Source organism: Oncorhynchus mykiss, chromosome 31 (assembly GCF_013265735.2).
Source record: "Oncorhynchus mykiss isolate Arlee chromosome 31, USDA_OmykA_1.1, whole genome shotgun sequence".
In the NCBI taxonomy this organism is placed as follows: domain Eukaryota; kingdom Metazoa; phylum Chordata; class Actinopteri; order Salmoniformes; family Salmonidae; genus Oncorhynchus; species Oncorhynchus mykiss.
Window position 1 is genome coordinate 27,504,646 of NC_050571.1, and position 20,816 is coordinate 27,525,461.

The 20,816-nt window shown below is 47.6% G+C and overlaps 1 protein-coding gene across 2 annotated transcripts in view; it reads right to left on the reverse strand.

Moving 5' to 3' along the window:
• Nucleotides 1-20,816, reverse strand: part of LOC110504900 (SPARC (osteonectin), cwcv and kazal like domains proteoglycan 1) — a 447,194-nt gene that overhangs the window by 296,192 nt on the left and 130,186 nt on the right. The window lies entirely within an intron of this gene.

Sequence of the window (20,816 nt, forward strand, 5' to 3'; positions counted from 1 at the left end):
AGAACGGATGTGTCCATTGCTCATTACCTACCACCTCTCCAAATCACCCAGCTTTCTCTGGGGTTTTTGAACCAGCACAGCAAGCTGGTTAATCAATTTGCGGTGCGAGGGGGAATTTGTGCTGGCAAGAAGAGATAAAATAGGAGTAATGGAATCCATACATTTGCATTGATGAGCACAGAGTAGCTGCTAATGAAAGCTTCATGCGCCCGAAAAATGGAGAGATAAACGCACACTCTCTTCAGGAGGACGAAGAGAGGAAGCGAAGACTTCAAGAAACGGGAGAGGGAGAGAGAGCGAGAGACTGTGCTGAGACGCAGGTAGAGAAAGCGTTGGAAGCGTTTACAGAGGACATGGATACCGACACAGAGACGTTTTTTTCTTTCCAGGAAGTGGAGAGGGCTAGGGGACAAGCAGCCTCAGGGTCTCTCTACTACACATGCTCACTGGCCTCCCTCTTAAACTCTCTCATACCGTGGATGGTGAGAAAAGGTCCAAGGCCTATAGCTGTTACTCCATATTGGAATGACTTTGTGAAAACTGTCCGTTCTACTCACTCTATTTCTATGGGCCATAAAGCGGCGTTGTTCTATTGGATCTCAGGCCCTCTCTGCAGCTGTATCCCGCTGCGATGCTGCAGCCATGGCGACAGGAGGAGTGAGGGATGAGGAGCGAGGGATGAGGAGTGAGGGATGAGGAGCAAGACAAAAGCTCAGGAGACTACGGAGAGATAAACACCTCCTTCATTGATCTACACACTCCTCCGCTCACTTTAGTTTCACTCCCTCCATCATCCTCACACACCTTCGCTCACGATAGTTTCACTCCCTCCATCATCCTCACACACCTTCGCTCACTATAGTTTCACTCCCTCCATCATCCGCACACTCCTCCGCTCACTATGGTTTCACTCCCTCCACCGTTCTCACACTCCTCCACTCACTATAGTTTCACTCCCTCCACCGTTCTCACACTCCTCCGCTCACTATAGTTTCACTCCCTCCACCGTTCTCACACTCCTCCGCTCACTATAGTTTCACTCCCTCCACCGTTCTCACACTCCTCCGCTCACTATAGTTTCACTCCCTCCATCATCCGCACACTCCTCCGCTCACTATAGTTTCACTCCCTCCACCATCCTCACACTCCTCCGCTCACTTTAGTTTCATCCCTCCATCATCCTCACACACCTTCGCTCACTATAGTTTCACTCCCTCCATCATCCGCACACTCCTCCGCTCACTATAGTTTCACTCCCTCCATCATCCGCACACACCTTCGCTCACTATAGTTTCACTCCCTCCATCATCCTCACACTCCTCCGCTCACTATAGTTTCACTCCCTCCACCGTTCTCACACTCCTCCGCTCACTATAGTTTCACTCCCTCCACCGTTCTCACACTCCTCCGCTCACTATAGTTTCACTCCCTCCATCATCCTCACACTCCTCCGCTCACTATAGTTTCACTCCCTCCATCATCCGCACACACCTTCGCTCACTATAGTTTCACTCCCTCCATCATCCTCACACTCCTCCGCTCACTATAGTTTCACTCCCTCCACCGTTCTCACACTCCTCCGCTCACTATAGTTTCACTCCCTCCATCATCCGCACACTCCTCCGCTCACTATAGTTTCACTCCCTCCACCATCCTCACACTCCTCCGCTCACTTTAGTTTCATCCCTCCATCATCCTCACACACCTTCGCTCACTATAGTTTCACTCCCTCCATCATCCGCACACTCCTCCGCTCACTATAGTTTCACTCCCTCCATCATCCTGACACACCTTCGCTCACTTTAGTTTCACTCCCTCCATCATCCTCACACACCTTCGCTCACTATAGTTTCATCCCTCCATCATCCTCACACCTTCGCTCACTATAGTTTCACTCCCTCCATCATCCGCACACTCCTTCGCTCACTATAGTTTCACTCCCTCCATCATCCTCACACACCTTCGCTCACTATAGTTTCATCCCTCCATCATCCTCACACACCTTCGCTCACTATAGTTTCACTCCCTCCATCATCCTCACACTCCTTCGCTCACTATAGTTTCACTCCCTCAATCATCCTCACACTCCTTCGCTCACTTTAGTTTCACTCCCTCCATCATCCTCACACACCTTCGCTCACTATAGTTTCATCCCTCCATCATCAAATCAAATCTCAAATCAAATCAAATTTTATTTGTCACATACACATGGTTAGCAGATGTTAATGCGAGTGTAGCGAAATGCTTGTGCTTCTAGTTCCGACAATGCAGTAATAACAAGTAATCTAACTAACAATTCCAAAACTACTGTCTTGTACACAGTGTAAGGGGATAAAGAATATGTACATAAGGATATATGAATGAGTGATGGTACAGAGCAGCATAGGCAAGATACAGTAGATGGTATCGGGTACAGTATGTACAAATGAGATGAGTATGTAAACAAAGTGGCATAGTATAGTATAAAGTGGCTAGTGATACATGTATTACATAAGGATACCATCGATGATATAGAGTACAGTATATACGTATGCATATGAGATGAATAATGTAGGGTAAGTAACATTTATATAAGGTAGCATTGTTTAAAGTGGCTAGTGATATATTTACATCATTTCCCATCAATTCCCATTATTAAAGTGGCTGGAGTTGAGTCAGTGTCAGTGTGTTGGCAGCAGCCACTCAGTGTTAGTGGTGGCTGTTTAACAGTCTGATGGCCTTGAGATAGAAGCTGTTTTTCAGTCTCTCGGTCCCAGCTTTGATGCACCTGTACTGACCTCGCCTTCTGGATGATAGCGGGGTGAACAGGCAGTGGCTCGGGTGGTTGATGTCCTTGATGATCTTTATGGCCTTCCTGTGACATCGGGTGGTGTAGGTGTCCTGGAGGGCAGGTAGTTTGCCCCCGGTGATGCGTTGTGCAGACCTCACTACCCTCTGGAGAGCCTTACGGTTGAGGGCGGTGCAGTTGCCATACCAGGCGGTGATACAGCCCGCCAGGATGCTCTCGATTGTGCATCTGTAGAAGTTTGTGAGTGCTTTTGGTGACAAGCCGAATTTCTTCAGCCTCCTGAGGTTGAAGAGGCGCTGCTGCGCCTTCTTCACGATGCTGTCTGTGTGAGTGGACCAATTCAGTTTGTCTGTGATGTGTATGCCGAGGAACTTAAAACTTGCTACCCTCTCCACTACTGTTCCATCGATGTGGATAGGGGGGTGTTCCCTCTGCTGTTTCCTGAAGTCCACAATCATCTCCTTAGTTTTGTTGACGTTGAGTGTGAGGTTGTTTTCCTGACACCACACTCCGAGGGCCCTCACCTCCTCCCTGTAGGCCGTCTCATCGTTGTTGGTAATCAAGCCTACCACTGTTGTGTCGTCCGCAAACTTGGTGATTGAGTTGGAGGCGTGCGTGGCCACGCAGTCGTGGGTGAACAGGGAGTACAGGAGAGGGCTCAGAACGCAACCTTGTGGGGCCCCAGTGTTGAGGATCAGCGGGGAGGAGATGTTGTTGCCTACCCTCACCACCTGGGGGCGGCCCGTCAGGAAGTCCAGTACCCAGTTGCACAGGGCGGGGTCGAGACCCAGGATCTCGAGCTTGATGACGAGCTTGGAGGGTACTATGGTGTTGAATGCCGAGCTGTAGTCGATGAACAGCATTCTCACATAGGTATTCCTCTTGTCCAGATGGGTTAGGGCAGTGTGCAGTGTGGTTGAGATTGCATCGTCTGTGGACCTATTTGGGCGGTAAGCAAATTGGAGTGGGTCTAGGGTGTCAGGTAGGGTGGAGGTGATATGGTCCTTGACTAGTCTCTCAAAGCACTTCATGATGACGGATGTGAGTGCTACGGGGCGGTAGTCATTTAGCTCAGTTACCTTAGAGGATGGTGGAGGGAGTGAAACTAACTCATCCTCACACACCTCCGCTCACTATAGTTTCACTCCCTCCATCATCCTCACACTCCTTCGCTCACTATAGTTTCACTCCCGCCATCATCCTCACACTCCTCCTCTCACTATAGTTTCACTCCCTCCACCATCCTCACACACCTTCGCTCACTATAGTTTCACTCCCTCCACCGTTCTCACACTCCTCCTCTCACTATAGTTTCACTCCCTCCACCATCCTCACACTCCTCCTCTCACTATAGTTTCACTCCCTCCACCATCCTCACACTCCTCCGCTCACTATAGTTTCACTCCCTCCATCATCCGCACACACCTTCGCTCACTATAGTTTCACTCCCTCCATCATCCTCACACTCCTCCGCTCACTATAGTTTCACTCCCTCCACCGTTCTCACACTCCTCCGCTCACTATAGTTTCACTCCCTCCACCGTTCTCACACTCCTCCGCTCACTATAGTTTCACTCCCTCCATCATCCTCACACTCCTCCGCTCACTATAGTTTCACTCCCTCCATCATCCGCACACACCTTCGCTCACTATAGTTTCACTCCCTCCATCATCCTCACACTCCTCCGCTCACTATAGTTTCACTCCCTCCACCGTTCTCACACTCCTCCGCTCACTATAGTTTCACTCCCTCCATCATCCGCACACTCCTCCGCTCACTATAGTTTCACTCCCTCCACCATCCTCACACTCCTCCGCTCACTTTAGTTTCATCCCTCCATCATCCTCACACACCTTCGCTCACTATAGTTTCACTCCCTCCATCATCCGCACACTCCTCCGCTCACTATAGTTTCACTCCCTCCATCATCCTGACACACCTTCGCTCACTTTAGTTTCACTCCCTCCATCATCCTCACACACCTTCGCTCACTATAGTTTCATCCCTCCATCATCCTCACACCTTCGCTCACTATAGTTTCACTCCCTCCATCATCCGCACACTCCTTCGCTCACTATAGTTTCACTCCCTCCATCATCCTCACACACCTTCGCTCACTATAGTTTCATCCCTCCATCATCCTCACACACCTTCGCTCACTATAGTTTCACTCCCTCCATCATCCTCACACTCCTTCGCTCACTATAGTTTCACTCCCTCAATCATCCTCACACTCCTTCGCTCACTATAGTTTCACTCCCTCCACCATCCTCACACTCCTCCGCTCACTATAGTTTCACTCCCTCCATCATCCTCACACTCCTTCGCTCACTATAGTTTCACTCCCTCCATCATCCTCACACACCTCCGCTCACTATAGTTTCACTCCCTCCACCATCCTCACACACCTTCGCTCACTATAGTTTCACTCCCTCCACCATCCTCACACTCCTCCTCTCACTATAGTTTCACTCCCTCCATCATCCTCACACTCCTCCGCTCACTATAGTTTCACTCCCTCCATCATCCTCACACTCCTTCGCTCACTATAGTTTCACTCCCTCCATCATCCTCACACTCCTCCTCTCACTATAATTTCACTCCCTCCATCATCCTCACACTCCTCCTCTCACTATAGTTTCACTCCCTCCATCATCCTCACACTCCTCCTCTCACTATAGTTTCACTCCCTCCATCATCCTCACACTCCTCCTCTCACTATAGTTTCACTCCCTCCATCATCCTCACACTCCTCCTCTCACTATAGTTTCACTCCCTCCATCATCCTCACACTCCTCCTCTCACTATAGTTTCACTCCCTCCATCATCCTCACACTCCTCCTCTCACTATAGTTTCACTCCCTCCATCATCCTCACACTCCTCCGCTCACTATAGTTTCACTCCCTCCATCATCCTCACACTCCTTCGCTCACTATAGTTTCACTCCCTCCATCATCCTCACACTCCTTCGCTCACTATAGTTTCACTCCCTCCACCATCCTCACACTCCTTCGCTCACTATAGTTTCACTCCCTCCATCATCCTCACACTCCTTCGCTCACTATAGTTTCACTCCCTCCACCATTCTCATTCTCATTCTCATTCTGTTTCTTTTTTCTTTTTATAGCACTTTTTGCATTCTTTTGTGCATGGATTAAATTAATGATATTATTTTTGCATCTCGACCTCCTTGGGTTATTCCTTTTTATGGTTTTGAGTTTGAATACATTTTGAACTCTATTAATTATAAACCACATAATAATTCACATTTCCTGTTGCTGCAAGATTATTTTCCTGCTATAACCAACTGGCTCAACCCTAGTCTATGAGTAACAATAAACCCAAATGTCCTTTGTTCTTCCTCCTCTTCCCTTCATCCTCTCTTCACCTCTACTTTACCTTCCTCTCTCCTAATCTTCTCTCTCACACTCCTTTATCCTGTACCCCCCTCTCTCCCCTCCATCTCAGCCGCCCACCCCTCTCTCTCTTTCTCTCTCTCTCTCTCTCTCTCTAATCAGGGCGTTCACATAAGGCCTGTCAGAACAGGGTGAACAGGGTGCTTTTCAGCTAGAGAGAGGAAAAGTTCAATGCTAGCCTGGGGGAAGGACCCATTCCTCCTGAGTGTGTGAGTGTGTGAGTGTGTGAGTGTGTGAGTGTGTGAGTGAGTGAGTGAGTGAGTGAGTGAGTGAGTGAGTGAGTGAGTGAGTGAGTGAGTGAGTGAGTGAGTGAGTGAGTGAGTGAGAGCGGGACAGAGAGAAATAGAGAGAGACCAAACCAAATCATGAGAAAACAAAAAGATAATTACTTGACACATTGGAAAGAATATACAAAAAAACAGAGTACAAGGTGACAGAATACCTGACCACCGTGACTGACCCAAAAATAATGAAATCAGTGAGCATAGCCTTGCTATTAAGAAAGGCTGTATAGAAATAGTAATGTGAAGGCCAAATTACAGAGGAGGAATTTCTTGATGCAATTAAAGCCTTTAAGTTCGGAAAAACTCCAGTGCTGGATGGCATAACAGTGGAAGTATACCAAACTTTTTTTATATATACTCAGAGAACCATTATTAGCATGTTTTAACCACTCCTATATAAACGGTAGATTATCGGACATGCAATAAGGTCTGATTTCATTATTACTGAAACAGTATCCAAGTGGTATCTATAAAGATACAGTCCATTTAAAAACGGAGGCCTCTTACACTTTAGTGTTGTGATGCAAAAATTCTAGCTAAATGCTTGCCGCATAGAATCAAAAAGGTTTTGTCAGATATTATTCATCCTAATCAGACAGTTTTTTTTTACATGGACGATACATTGGAGATAATATAAGACAAGTACTGGAAACAATAGAATACAATGAAATATCGGGGAAACCAGGCCTGGTTTTCATAGCTGACTTTGAAAAGGCTTTTGATAAAGTATGACTATGGTTGATATTTAAATACCGAGAATATTTCAATTTTGGAGAATCTCTTATAAAATGGGTTAAAATTATGTATAGTAACCCCAGGTGTAAAATAGTATATAAGGTCTACATCTCAAAGTTTTAAACTGTCAAGAGGAGTAAAACAAGGTTGTCCACTATTGGCATATCTATTTATTTTTGCCTTCGAAATGTTAGCTGTTAAAATGAGATCCAACCATAATATTAAGGCATTAGTAATCCATGGCTTAAAAACAAAGGTGTCATTGTATGCTGATGATTAATGTTTTCTTTTAAAACCACAATTAGAATCCCTCCACAGCCTCATAGTATCAGGATAAGGTAAGACCCAGATGCAGACCTAACAATGTTTATTACAGAAACAGAGGCAAAGGTATAGGACGGCAGGCAGGGTCAGGTCAGGCAGAGGTCGGAAATCCAGATGGGGCAAAGGTACAGGATGGCAGGCAGGCATAGTGGTCAGGCGGCAGGGGTCAAAAACCAGGAAGACGAGAAAAAGAGAGGCTGGGAAAAGACAGGAGCTGACAGGACAAACGCTGGTAAGCTTGACAAACAAGACGAACTGGCCACAGACAAACAGAGAATACAGGTATAAATACACAGAGGATAATGGGGAAGATGGGCGACACCTGGAGGGGAGTGGAGACAATAGGTGAAACAGATCAGGGTGTGACAGTCAGTCCCCCGCCCCCCTAGGGGCGCCACCTAGTGTCCTACCGGGGTGCATACCTGGTTGACCGGGGTGCCGGCGGTAGAAGTCGCGATGAGGGCTGGGTCCAGAATCTCTCTAGCGGGGACCCAGCACTTCTCCTCCGGGCCATAACCCTCCCAGTCAACCAGGTACTGGAAACCCCTGCCCCGTGGTCAAACCATCAGGAGGCATCTCACCGTGTACGCCGGATGGCCATCGGCGACACGGGGAGAAGGGGTGGGCCTGGAAATGGAAGACAAGGGACTGTGAGACACGGGCTTGATACGGGACACATGAAAGGTGGAGTGTATACGAAGAGTACTTGGCAACAGAAGACGAACAGCAGAGGGACTAATGACCTTGGAGATGGGGAAAGGGCCGATAAACCGGGGGGACAGTTTGCGAGACTTCACCCGGAGGGGCAGATCCCGGGGGGAGAGTCATACCTTCTGCCTGAGACGATACCGGGGAGCCGGGGTCCGATGGCGATCCGCTTGCCGTCGATTCCTGGAGGTGGTCTTGAGGAGGGCCGACCGGACTCTCCTCCAGGTATGACGACAGCGGCAGACAAACATCTGGGCACCTCCTCTTCCTGCTCAGGGAAGAGCAGGGGCCGATACCCCAGAGAACATTAGAAGGGAGATAGTCCTGTGGCAGAGCAGGAAAGGGTGTTGCGGGCATATTCGACCCACACAAGCTGCTGGCTCCAGGTGGTGGGATTGGCAGAGACCAGGCAGCGCAGGGTGGTCTCGAGGTCCTGGTTGTCTCTCTCAGACTGGCTGTTGGACCAAATGAGGGTGTAGAACGCCTTCCAGAACTGGGATGAGAACTGAGGACCCTGGTCGGAGACCATGTCCATGGGCAGTCCATGGATCCGGACGATGTGCTGCACCATGAGCTAGGCCATCTCTCTGGCAGAGGGTAGTTTGGGGAGAGGAATGAAGTGGGCAGCTTTAGAGAGGCGATCCACCACGGTCAGGATGGCGGTGACCCGTGACAAAGTCCACGGAGATATGAGACCAGGGACGGTGGGGGACAGGCATAGGTTGGAGGAGACCAGCCAAAGCTTGCAGAGGAGTCTTCTTCTGTGTACAAATTGTGCAAGCGGCAAAGAATGCAGACATATCCGGGACCATGGTAGGCCACCAAAAGCGCTGTCACACACAGGCCAGGGTCCGACAGGGCACCCGAGTGGCAAGCCAGCCTGGAGGAGTGGGGCCCACTCCAGGACCGCAGAGCAGACAGTGTCGAGAACATCTGGTTATCAGGGCCCGGTTATCAGCCCCCCCCCCCCTGGGGTTTGGCTGAGAACGCTGCGCCTTATGGACTTGCTTCCCTATTCCCCAGCTGAGTGCCATCGCCAGGCATGAGGTGGGAAGAAAAGTCTTGGGTTCTGGGGTAGCAGTCGTGGGGCTATAGCGGTGGGACAGTGCCTCCGGCTTGATATTCTTAGATCCCGCCCGGTACGAGAGGGAGAAGTTGAACCGTGTGAACAGCAGGGCCCATCTGGCTTGCCTGGAGTTGAGGCACTTGGTGGTGCGGAGATACTCCAGGTTCTTGTGATCAGTCCACACAATGAACAGATGTTCCACCCCCTCCAGCCAGTGCCTCCATTCCTCCAATGCCATCTTCACCGCGAGAAGCTCTCAATTCCCCACATCGTAGTTCCTTTCTGTGGCATTGAGGCCATGGGTGAAGGCGGTGCAGGAATGTAGCTTGAGGTCAAGGGCAGAACGCTGGGACAGGACAGCCCATACTCCAACGTCCGACGCATCGGCCTCCACCACGAACTTACGAGATGGGTCCAGATGAACCAGGATGGGAGTTGTGGTGAAACGATGTTCGAGGTCCCAGAACGCCCGGTCAGCAGCTGGGGACCACGTGAACGGAACCTTGGGAGAGGTGAGTGCTGACAGTGGGGGAAGACAGGGTGCTGTAACCCCGGATAAAGTGGCGATAGAAATTGGCAACCCCAGGAAACATTGCAGCTGCACCCTGGACGTAGGCTGAGACCAATCCATCACTGCTCTCACCTTCCCGGGATCCATCTGGACACTCCCAGCAGAGATGATGTAACCCAGAAAGGGGATGGTGGAGCAATGGAACTCGCACTTCTCCGCTCTCACAAACAACTGATTCTCCAGAAGGCGTTGAAGGACCTGCTGGACGTGGAGCACGTGTTCTTGAGGAGAGTGGGAGAAGACGAGGATGTCATCAGTGTAGACGAAGACAAACCGCCCATGATGGCACCAGTAGACCAGTTAATAAGGGGATTATGTCGTTGGAGTCAGGAGAATATCAATACCACAGGAATCAGAGGGGACTTGATGAGCAGGAACTGGATGGCCTTGCTGTGGTTCCCTGACACCCGTAGGTGGATGGGAGTGATGTTGTGGGTGACTCGGCCTATAGAGCTCCTGTCCACCACTCTAACGTTCATGGGAATGGAGAGGGGCTGAGTGGGGATGTTCAGCTCGGACACCAGGGTAGCGTCCAAAAAACTCTCGTTGGCCCCAGAGTCAATGAGAACCCGGAGAGATTTGGACTGGTCTCCCCACAGCAGAATGGCTTGAAAAGGTGTGCAAGCAGGGGAAGCAGGAATGTTCTCCATAGGGCCCACCAGAGTCCTTGCTCCTACCGGTGACCCTGGCCTCTTTAGAGGACAAGAGGACATGAAATGGCCAAGAATCCCGCAATACAGACAACACTTTGTGTCGATCCTGTATTGCCGTTCCGCTGATGACAGCCCAGCGCTGCCCATTGGCATAGGGTCAGTAAGCGGTGACTCTGCCGTCTTCGGCAGGTCGGGAAGCCTCAGGTTCTCTCGGAAACGAGACCGTTGGGCGCTACCGGGTTGACCTGGAGGCCAGGTGGGATCCCTGGGCGTGCGAGCGAAATCAAATTTCCTCTCCCTCCGTCATTCCCGTAGTCGCGCATTGATTCAGATGGTCAAAGCGTTGAGGGAATCGAGATCCGAGCAGCAAGCACATACTTGATCTCCTCCAACACGCCGTGCAAGAACATATCGAACGGAGCTTCCTGGTTCCAAGCACTCTCTATTGCCAACGCGCAGAAATCCACCGCATAGTCAGCCAGACTTCAGGAGCCCTGCCGAAGCTGGATTAGCCTCCGTGCAGCTTCTCTGCCAGAGAACGGGGCGTAAAAAACCTTCTTCACCTCTGCCACAAATCCCTCCAGACTAACGCATACGGCCGGCTGCTGTTCTCATACAGCAGCAGCCCAGGTGAGAGCCCTCCCGGACATCAGCGTGATGAGATAGGCTATCTTGGAGTGATCCGAGGGGAAGGAGGAGGGTTGAAACTCGAGCGAGAAACACCCGATAGGTGCTCAACTCTCCATTGAAGCATTCCGGGGGGGGGGGGGGGGGGGGGGGGGGGGGGGGGGGGGGGGGGGGCTGCCGAGAAGGTGGAGTGGCCGATGAGACGGTGCTGCTAGCAGCTGGGTTACTGAGGGGCTGTGGGGTTACCACCGTGATAGGCTGCATCCCAGAAAACCTGTGGAATTGACCGTCCAATACCCGGTCATGGCGTTCAGCCAACGTTTGGACCCCCTCCATAAGGCCACGAAGCAGTTCCTCATGCTTCCTGATGGTGGCTCCTTGAGAGGAGATGGCATCGCGCAGCGGGCTCGGGTCTGCTAGGTCAGTCATGGCCAGTCATGGCCAGTTCGTACTATCAGAATAAGGTAAGCCCCAGATGCAGACCAATGTTTATTACAGAAACAGAGGCAAAGGTCCAGGACGGCAGGCAAGTAAGTATTTGGTCACCTACAAACAAGCAAGATTTCTGGCTCTCACAGACCTGTAACTTATTCTTTAAGAGGCTCCTCTGTCCTCCAGTAGTTACCTGTATTAATGGCACCTGTTTGAACTTGTTATCAGTATAAAAGACACCTGTTTCTTCCTAGGTTCCGGCCTTTCTAGGGAGTTTTTCCTAGCCACCGTGCTTCTATATCTGCATTGCTTGCTGTTTGGGGATTTAGGCTGGGTTTCTGAACAGCACTTTGTGACATCAGCTAATGTAAGAAGGGCTTTTTCAATACATTTGATTGATTGATTGATAATGGGGAAGATGGGCGACACCTGGAGGGGGTGGAGACAATCACAGACAGGTGAAACAGATCAGGGAGAGACACATAGAGGATCTAGATACTTTTTTGAACCTCTCTGGATTAAAACCAAATTATGATAAGTGTTATATTACGTATTGAATCACTAAAAAAATACAACTTTTACATTACCGTGTAGTTTACCAATAAAATGGTCTGACGGTGATGTGGACACACTCGGTATATATATCCCAAAACAAAGAAATGATCTCACTCCAATCAATTTTAATAGAAAGTTAGCAAAAATAGATAAGATCTTGCTACCATGGAAAGGAAAATACCTGTCTATTTGTGGAAAAATTACCCCGATTAACTCTTTAGTCATATCACAGTTTACAATTTGCTTATGGTTTTGCCTACACCTAGCAACCTGCTTTTAAATTTATATGAGCAAAAAATATTCAAATTTATTTGGAATGTCAAGCCAGACAAAATTAAAAGGGCCTATTTATATAATGAATATGAATTTGGATGGCAGAAATGATTAAATATTAAAGCATTAGACCTCTCACTAAAGGCATCAGTCATACAAACGTTATACTTACCTGTAAATCCAAAATGGTTCTCTAGTAAATTAGTAAGAATGTCTCACCCCATGTTCAAGAATAGCCTTTTTCCCTTAATTCAAATTACAACCGCTCACTTTAGGTAATTTGAAAACGAAATCATCCCTAAAAATCAATATTTTTAAAACAAGCCATAGAAAGTTGATTGCAATTTCAGCCTAATCCACCTGAAAAGAGAACAAATAATAGAACAAATATACTCAAATATACTAATAAAGTCAAATATACTAATTGATAAAACCCCATCTTTTTCGATAACATTTAAAAAAAAAGGTATAATCTTTGTAAATTATATCATCATTGTGTCCCACCATTGTGTCCCATGCATAGTCACTTTAACGATACCTACATGTACATACTACCTCAATAAGCCTGACTAACAGGTGTCTGTATACAGCCTTGCTACTCTTTTTTCAAATGTATTTTTACTTCTTTATTTATTTCTTTACTTACCTACACACACACACACACATACTTTTTTTTCGCACCATTGCCTGTAAGCCTGTAAGTAAGCATTTCACTGTTGTATTCGGCGCACGTGACAAATAAACTTTGATTAGATTTGATAAATAGGACTGGTGCAGCTAACACAGACATGTAGTAATGTCTGCTCTACCCAAAATTACAACCAACTAATTGCAGCATTACCACAAAAATGGAAGATGCAAGTAGAAGGGGGAAAAGTAAGGAACTTGTCTGTCGGTCGGCCCTGTATTAAAGACCAAAAATGGTTCAAGAAAATTGTGAGAAAAAAATATATATACCAGTTTCATTTAAGGACCAACAAATTGACAGCTGTGCCATATCAATTACAAAATAGTTGGGAAGAGATTTTCGATGTACCGAATCCATGGCACATGGTTTATGAACTGATATGCAAAACAATGACCGATTTGAAATGTTCAATTTAAATGATTATACAAAATTCTTGCAACCAATATAATGTTATACATATATGAGGGATACAATCTTCCCAGCTCTGCAGATTTTACTGTGAGGAGGCAGAGTCATTAGATCATTTATTTTGTTACTGTCCATATGTAGCTCGTTTTTGGTCACAGGTCCAGGAACGGCTGAAGAATTACAACATTTACCTTGAAATAACGCTGCAGACAGCAATACTGGGTGATCTGAAAAGTCATAGTCAATCGATCAATAATATAATTATTATTATAGCAAATATATTTATCCTTAATTTACAATCTGTAGGAACAATGAGAACAGAAAGGTTCAGTACTTTTGTGAAGCATCACAGTATAGTTGAAAAATATATGGCAAATAGAAATCCAAAATGGATGGTGTTAAGAGATAGATGGGAGGGGTTGAATGGAGCTGAAGGGAGGGACTGAATGGTGTTAAGAGATAGATGGGAGGGGTTGAATGGAGCTGAAGGTTGGACTGGATGGTGTTAAGAGATAGATGGGAGGGGTTGAATGGAGCTGAAGGTTGGACTGGATGGTGTTAAGAGATAGATGGGAGGGGTTGAATGGAGCTGAAGGGAGGGACTGAATGGTGTTAAGAGATAGATGGGAGGGGTTGAATGGAGCTGAAGGTTGGACTGGATGGTGTTAAGAGATAGATGGGAGGGGTTGAATGGAGCTGAAGGGAGGGACTGGATGGTGTTAAGAGATAGATGAGAGGGGTTGAATGGAGCTGAAGGTTGGACTGGATGGTGTTAAGAGATAGATGGGAGGGGTTGAATGGAGCTGAAGGGAGGGACTGGATGGTGTTAAGAGATAGATGGGAGGGGTTGAATGGAGCTGAAGGTTGGACTGGATGGTGTTAAGAGATAGATGGGAGGGGTTGAATGGAGCTGAAGGTTGGACTGGATGGTGTTAAGAGATAGATGGGAGGGGTTGAATGGAGCTGAAGGGAGGGACTGGATGGTGTTAAGAGATAGATGGGAGGGGTTGAATGGAGCTGAAGGTTGGACTGGATGGTGTTAAGAGATAGATGGGAGGGGTTGAATGGAGCTGAAGGTTGGACTGGATGGTGTTAAGAGATAGATGGGAGGGGCTGAATGGAGCTGAAGGTTGGACTGGATGGTGTTAAGAGACAGATGGGAGGGGTTGAATGGAGCTGAAGGGAGGGACTGGATGGTGTTAAGAGACAGATGGGAGGGGCTGAATGGAGCTGAAGGGAGGACTGGATGGTGTTAAGAGATAGATGGGAGGGGCTGAATGGAGCTGAAGGGAGGGACTGGATGGTGTTAAGAGACAGATGGGAGGGGCTGAATGGAGCTGAAGGTTGGACTGGATGGTGTTAAGAGATAGATGGGAGGGGTTGAATGGAGCTGAAGGGAGGGACTGGATGGTGTTAAGAGATAGATGGGATGGGTTGAAGGGAGCTGAAGGGAGGGACTGGATGGTGTTAAGAGACAGATGGGAGGGGCTGAATGGAGCTGAAGGGAGGGACTGGATGGTGTTAAGAGATAGATGGGAGGGGCTGAATGGAGCTGAAGGGAGGGACTAATAACAACAATATAACACATGTAAAACATACATCTGTCAAATGTATAAAGGTTCAGAACTTTTGTGAAATAGCACAGTTACAAATAGAAATCAAATTGAACGGACATCAGAAATAGAGGAAGGACTAAAAAACAAACAATAAAACTATTGTAAAATAGATTGTGTCTGTAAAAGGTGGGATGGCAGTTAGCCTAGTGGTTAGAGCGTTGGAATAGTAACCGCAAGGTTGCAAGATCGAATACCTGAGCTGACAAGGTAAAAATCTGTTCTGCCCCTGAACAAGGCAGTTAACCCACTGTTCCTAGACCATCATTGAAAATAAGAATTTGTTCTTAACTGACTTGCCTAGTTAAATAAAGGTATAATAGTATTAGGTATTAGCCTAAATTTTCATTTAATCCTAGTAAATATTCCCTGTTTTAGGTCAGTTAGGATCACCACTTTATTTTAAGAATGTGAAATGTCTGAATAATAGTAGAGAGAATGATTTATTTCAGCTTTTATTTCTTTCATCACATTCCCAGTGGGTCAGAAGTTTACATACACTCAGTTAGTATCTGGTAGCATTGCCTTTAATTGTTTAACTTGGGTCAAATATGATGGCATCTATTTTGTGAAGTGCACCAGTCCCTCCTGCAGCAAAGCACCCCCACAACATGATGCTGCCACCCCCGTGCTTCACGGTTGGGATGGTGTTCTTCAAATTTCAAGCCTCCCCCTTTTTCCTCCAAACATAACAATGATCATTATGACCAAACAGTTCAATGGTGTTTCATCAGACCAGAGGACATTTCTCCAAAAATTACGATCTTTGTCCCCATGTGCAGTTGCAAACCGTAGCCTGGCTTTTTTTATGGCGGTTTTGGAGCAGTGGCTTCTTCCTTGCTGAGCGGCCTTTCAGGTTATGTCGATATAGGACTCGTTTTACTGTGGATATAGATACTTTTCTACCGGTTTCCTGCAGCATCTTCACAAGGTCCTTTGCTGTTGTTCTGGGATTGATACGTTCAGTACGTTCATTTCTAGGAGACAGACCGTTTCTCCTTCCTGAGCGTTATGACGGCTGTGTGGTCCCATGGTGTTTATACTTGCATACTATTGTTTGTACAGATGAACGTGGTACCTTTAGGGGTTTGGAAATTGCTCCCAAGGATGAACCAGATTTGTGGAGGTTTACGTTTTTTATCTGAGGTCTTGGCTGATTTCTTTAGATTTTCCCATGATGTCAAGCAAAGAGGCACTGAGTTTGAAGGTAGGCCTTGAAATACATCCACAGGTACACCTCCAATTGACTCAAATGATGTCAATTAGCCTATCAGAAGCTTCTAAAGCCATGACATTATTTTCTGAAAGAGAAATAGAGTGAGAGAGACGAATAGAGAGAGAGAGAGGTAGAGAGAGAGAGAGAGAGAGAGATAGGAATTGAGAAAGAGAGAGTCAAATAGATAGTGTGATGGAGAGCGAGTGCGAGAGAGAGACAAATAGAGAAAGAGAGAGAGAGAGAGGGAGAGTACCTACGTGCATGAATGCATGAGTATGTGTCTGTCTGAAAGGCGCGCGCGCCTGTGTGTGTGTGTGTGTGTGTATGTGTGTGTGTGTGTGTGTGTGTGTGTGTGTGTGTGTGTGTGTGTGTGTGTGTGTGTGTGTGTGTGTGTGTGTGTGTGTGTGTGTGTGTACCTACTGTATGCATGTTTATATATTATTCCTCTCTCACCTCTCTCTCTCTTTCACCAGTGCTAAATTAGAGACAAATGAATGCAGACAGTACACCCACTCCAGGCTGCTGCCAAGTTTTCTCTGTAAACTCTTCAGAATGCATTGTGTTGGCTATGGAAATTACCATTAACTGTGTGGGCTTCTCTCTTCTTCTCTATGGGTCACTGAGTTTCACTGTATAATTGAGTTAATGTGAAGTTGGTTACGTCTGCTTTGTTTCTCTGTGTGAGTTATAACTGTGTGTTTATGTTTACAGATGACCAGGATAGTATTAGTCAGTGTGTGTAATTGAGTGAGTGAGTCAACAGTATGAATATGTCAGGACAGTGAGTCTGAGTGTGTGATTTATTCTGGAAGAAGGTAAAGATAGGGTGAGAAAGTAGTCAGTGAGCTGTCCCTTCTTGCTCTGTTTACCTCCCTAATCACCCCTCCTTCACTCCTTCCCATCCTCCCCCTTCTGCTTCCTCCCTGCTCCTGAGGAAGAGTGTGATACAGAGGTAACGCTTTTCTTATTGGGCCAACAGAAAATCAATCCGAGCAGCGCACTGCTATTTACACAAGCCTATATACATTTCCCAGGGAACCGTGGTCAGTGTGTGTGTGTGTATGTGTGTGTGTGTGTGTGTGTGTGTGTGTGTGTGTGTGTGTGTGTGTTGGTCAGAGCAGCGATTGTATTCCTGTTTGCTGTGCAATGGAAGATTGAGCAACAGAAACGACTCAAGGCTCTCTCTTCTTCTCTCGCTCTCTCTCTCTCTACCGCTGGGGCGTGCAAGAGTCAGCCACCCGCACAGCCTGCAAGAAAGGCAATTAACATGAAGACACAGAGAAGAGGAGAGAAGAGAGAGAAAAGAAAGAGGAGACATGCATACAAACACAGCCGACCTACATGAAATGGCAAGGAGTTTAAGGACATTGAAGGCGGTCTCTACAACAGAACATTAGCCACAGTAGCAGTGAGATTAGGTATCTCTATCAAACACAGTAGCAGGGAGATTAGGTATCTCTATCAAACACAGTAGCAGCGTAGGTTCTCCGTATGTGGTGCTATAGCATGTGCATGGCTCACACAGGGCACTGTGTCATCCCCTGATCAAAGACATATTTTGAAGACTACACACAAATGCGAGTGTGCGCGCGTGCGTCGGGCTGCGGCACTGAAACTGCTCAGCCACCCACAGCAGCTGTGAGAAGGGATCTCATTTCACACAATCCCACAGGACGCTAAAAGGCTTACTCAGACTGAGGCTGGGGCTGGGAGCGTGAGAGGGAGGGAGGGAGGGAGGGAGTTGAAGAAGGTGGAGAGAGATTGAGAGGCAGAAATAGAAGAGGATGAGGAGAGATGGAGGAGGTGGAGGAAGATGGAAGGGGAAAGAGAGGAAGGGAAGAGGAAGAAGAGAGTAACGAGAGAGGTGAGAAAGAGGAGGGTGGAGACAGGCAAAGACAGAGGAAGAGAATGGTAGAGTGGGACAACATCTGAGGTCAGCTAATGGATTCAGTACAGCCGAGAAGGTCGAGAAGTGCTTTTTTCTCTGGTACACGACACCAAGGCTCAACCTTTACAGCTGAGCTGACACGTACTAGACTTACAGTACAACCTCTTAGGATCACAACAGGGCTTACCACTAAAGCCATGTCTATTAGTCCTCTAACCCTGACCTTTAATCCCGCACACAGCAGGGTGCTGGTGGACAGTCATGACTTCCCAGTCAAACAGCTAATCTTGTCTGATCGTATGGATCCAGTGGTTCCAATGGCTCAGAATGTTAGAGCTCTGTGTCAGCCACTAGGCTAGTCACCACACCAGTATCCCCTGCCCCGACAGCCAACAGCAAGCCTCCAACCCATCTGGGTTCTAGCCCCTGGTTCCTTCCTCCTAATCGCCCCACCTCCAGGCCTGCTGTGCAGCGAGGGGTCAGGTAATACACAGGTTGGTACTAAAGGTGTTGCTAGTGGAGGGTTGGCTAGTATATAAGAGGCCTGTGGAACAGTGGCTGGTATATAAGAGGGCTGTGGTAACAGTGACTGGTATATAAGAGGCCCGTGGAACAGTGGCTGGTATATAAGAGGCCTGTGGTAACAGAGACTGGTATATAAGAGGCCTGTGGTAACAGTGACTGGTATATAAGAGGCCCGTGGAACAGTGGCTGGTATATAAGAGACCTGTGGTAACAGTGACTGGTATATAAGATACCTGTGGTAACAGAGACTGGTATATAAGAGGCCCGTGGAACAGTGGCTGGTATATAAGAGACCTGTGGTAACAGACTGGTATATAAGATACCTGTGGTAACAGTGGCTGGTATATAAGAGGCCTGTGGTAACAGTGACTGGTATATAAGAGGCCTGTGGTAACAGTGACTGGTATATAAGAGGCCTGTGGTAACAGTGACTGGTATATGAGGCCTGTGGTAACAGTGACTGGTATATAAGAGGCCTGTGGTAACAGTGACTGATATATAAGAGGCCTGTGGTAACAGTGACTGGTATATAAGAGGCCTGTGGTAACAGAGACTGGTATATAAGAGGCCTGTGGTAACAGAGACTGGTGCATAAGAGGCATGTGGTAACAGAGGCTGAGGTAAAAGAGACAGGGCGGGTGGGCGGGTGGGCGGGGGGTTGGTGGTAAAATGACTGAGTTGCTAACTCAGCAACCCAGTAATAAGCCTATAAAGCCACAACCTCACAGGTCCCATGGAGGTGATCTCCGAGACTGCCCAGTAAGCAATCAACACCCTCGCGCACACACACACACACACACACACACACGTGTGCACGCACGCAGAGACACACACTAACACTGACAGACATACTGCTCTATTGATCTGGATTCACAGCCATGCAGCTGAGTGGGAGAAACAAAGGGAAGGAGAGAACGGGGTAAGGAAGGAGAGAACGGGGTAAGGAAGGAGAGAACGGAGTAAGGAAGGAGAGAACGGGGTAAGGAAGGAGAGAACGGGGTAAGGAAGGAGAGAACAGGGTAAGGAAGGAGAGAACAGGGTAAGGAAGGAGAGAACGGGGTCAGGAAGGAGAGAACGGAGTAAGGAAGGAGAGAACGGGGTAAGGAAGGAAAGAACGGGGTAAGGAAGGAGAGAACGGGGTAAGGAAGGAGAGAACGGGGTAAGGAAGGAAAGAACGGGGTAAGGAAGGAGAGAACAGGGTAAGGAACTGCAGTACACCACTGAAAGGACAGTAATATTACGTGTAAAGTAGGAAGCCCGGGTTTCAATAGGCAGTAAGATATTAATTTGTCATGAAAGGAGTGTGGATATTTGGACTGGCGACGCGGTTTGATGGTTTGATGGCTGACTGAATGGTGGCTGATTAGTTCTTTACTCCGCTGGTCTCGGCTCGTCTCGTGAAAGAAATGATGAGTCCTCGTGGTTCCGAGACCGAGTAAAAATGTACCCGACACGAGACAAGACCGAGACATTCAACATGTGGTCTGGAGACCAGACTGGACTACAACACTGATTGCAGATATACAACACTGTTTCTCAAACCAATCATTTGTTTGCGTCATTGTCTATAAGTCACGGACACGCGCTCCGTGACAAGGATGTTCAATAAAAATAACCTATTTCCACGCATCATCACAAGGAGACAGCCCAGCTGCATACCAGTAAAGCCCCTATTTACACGCATCATCAAAATGAGACACCCCTGCAGCACACGAAAAGACCCCATTTCCACGCATCATAACAAGCCACTCCGGCTGCACAGCAGGAAAAACCCTATTACACACATCATCAATGGAACCAGTCATCCATCAGAAAGCTTACAGTCATATCACGGTCCCTCGTGGAGCACAGTGTGAATATTTGTATCATGAATACTTGTGTGTTAAAAAGGCATCTCCTCGCCTCATTCTCAAAACCCATTGGATGTGAAAGCCAGAGGTCCCTCCTCTGATCTTCTCGTCCAATGGGTTTTGAGAAGAGGCGAGGAGAGAGGAGAGTATGCAAGGAGTATGCCATTGAGATTCTCCCACAGACACACACACCC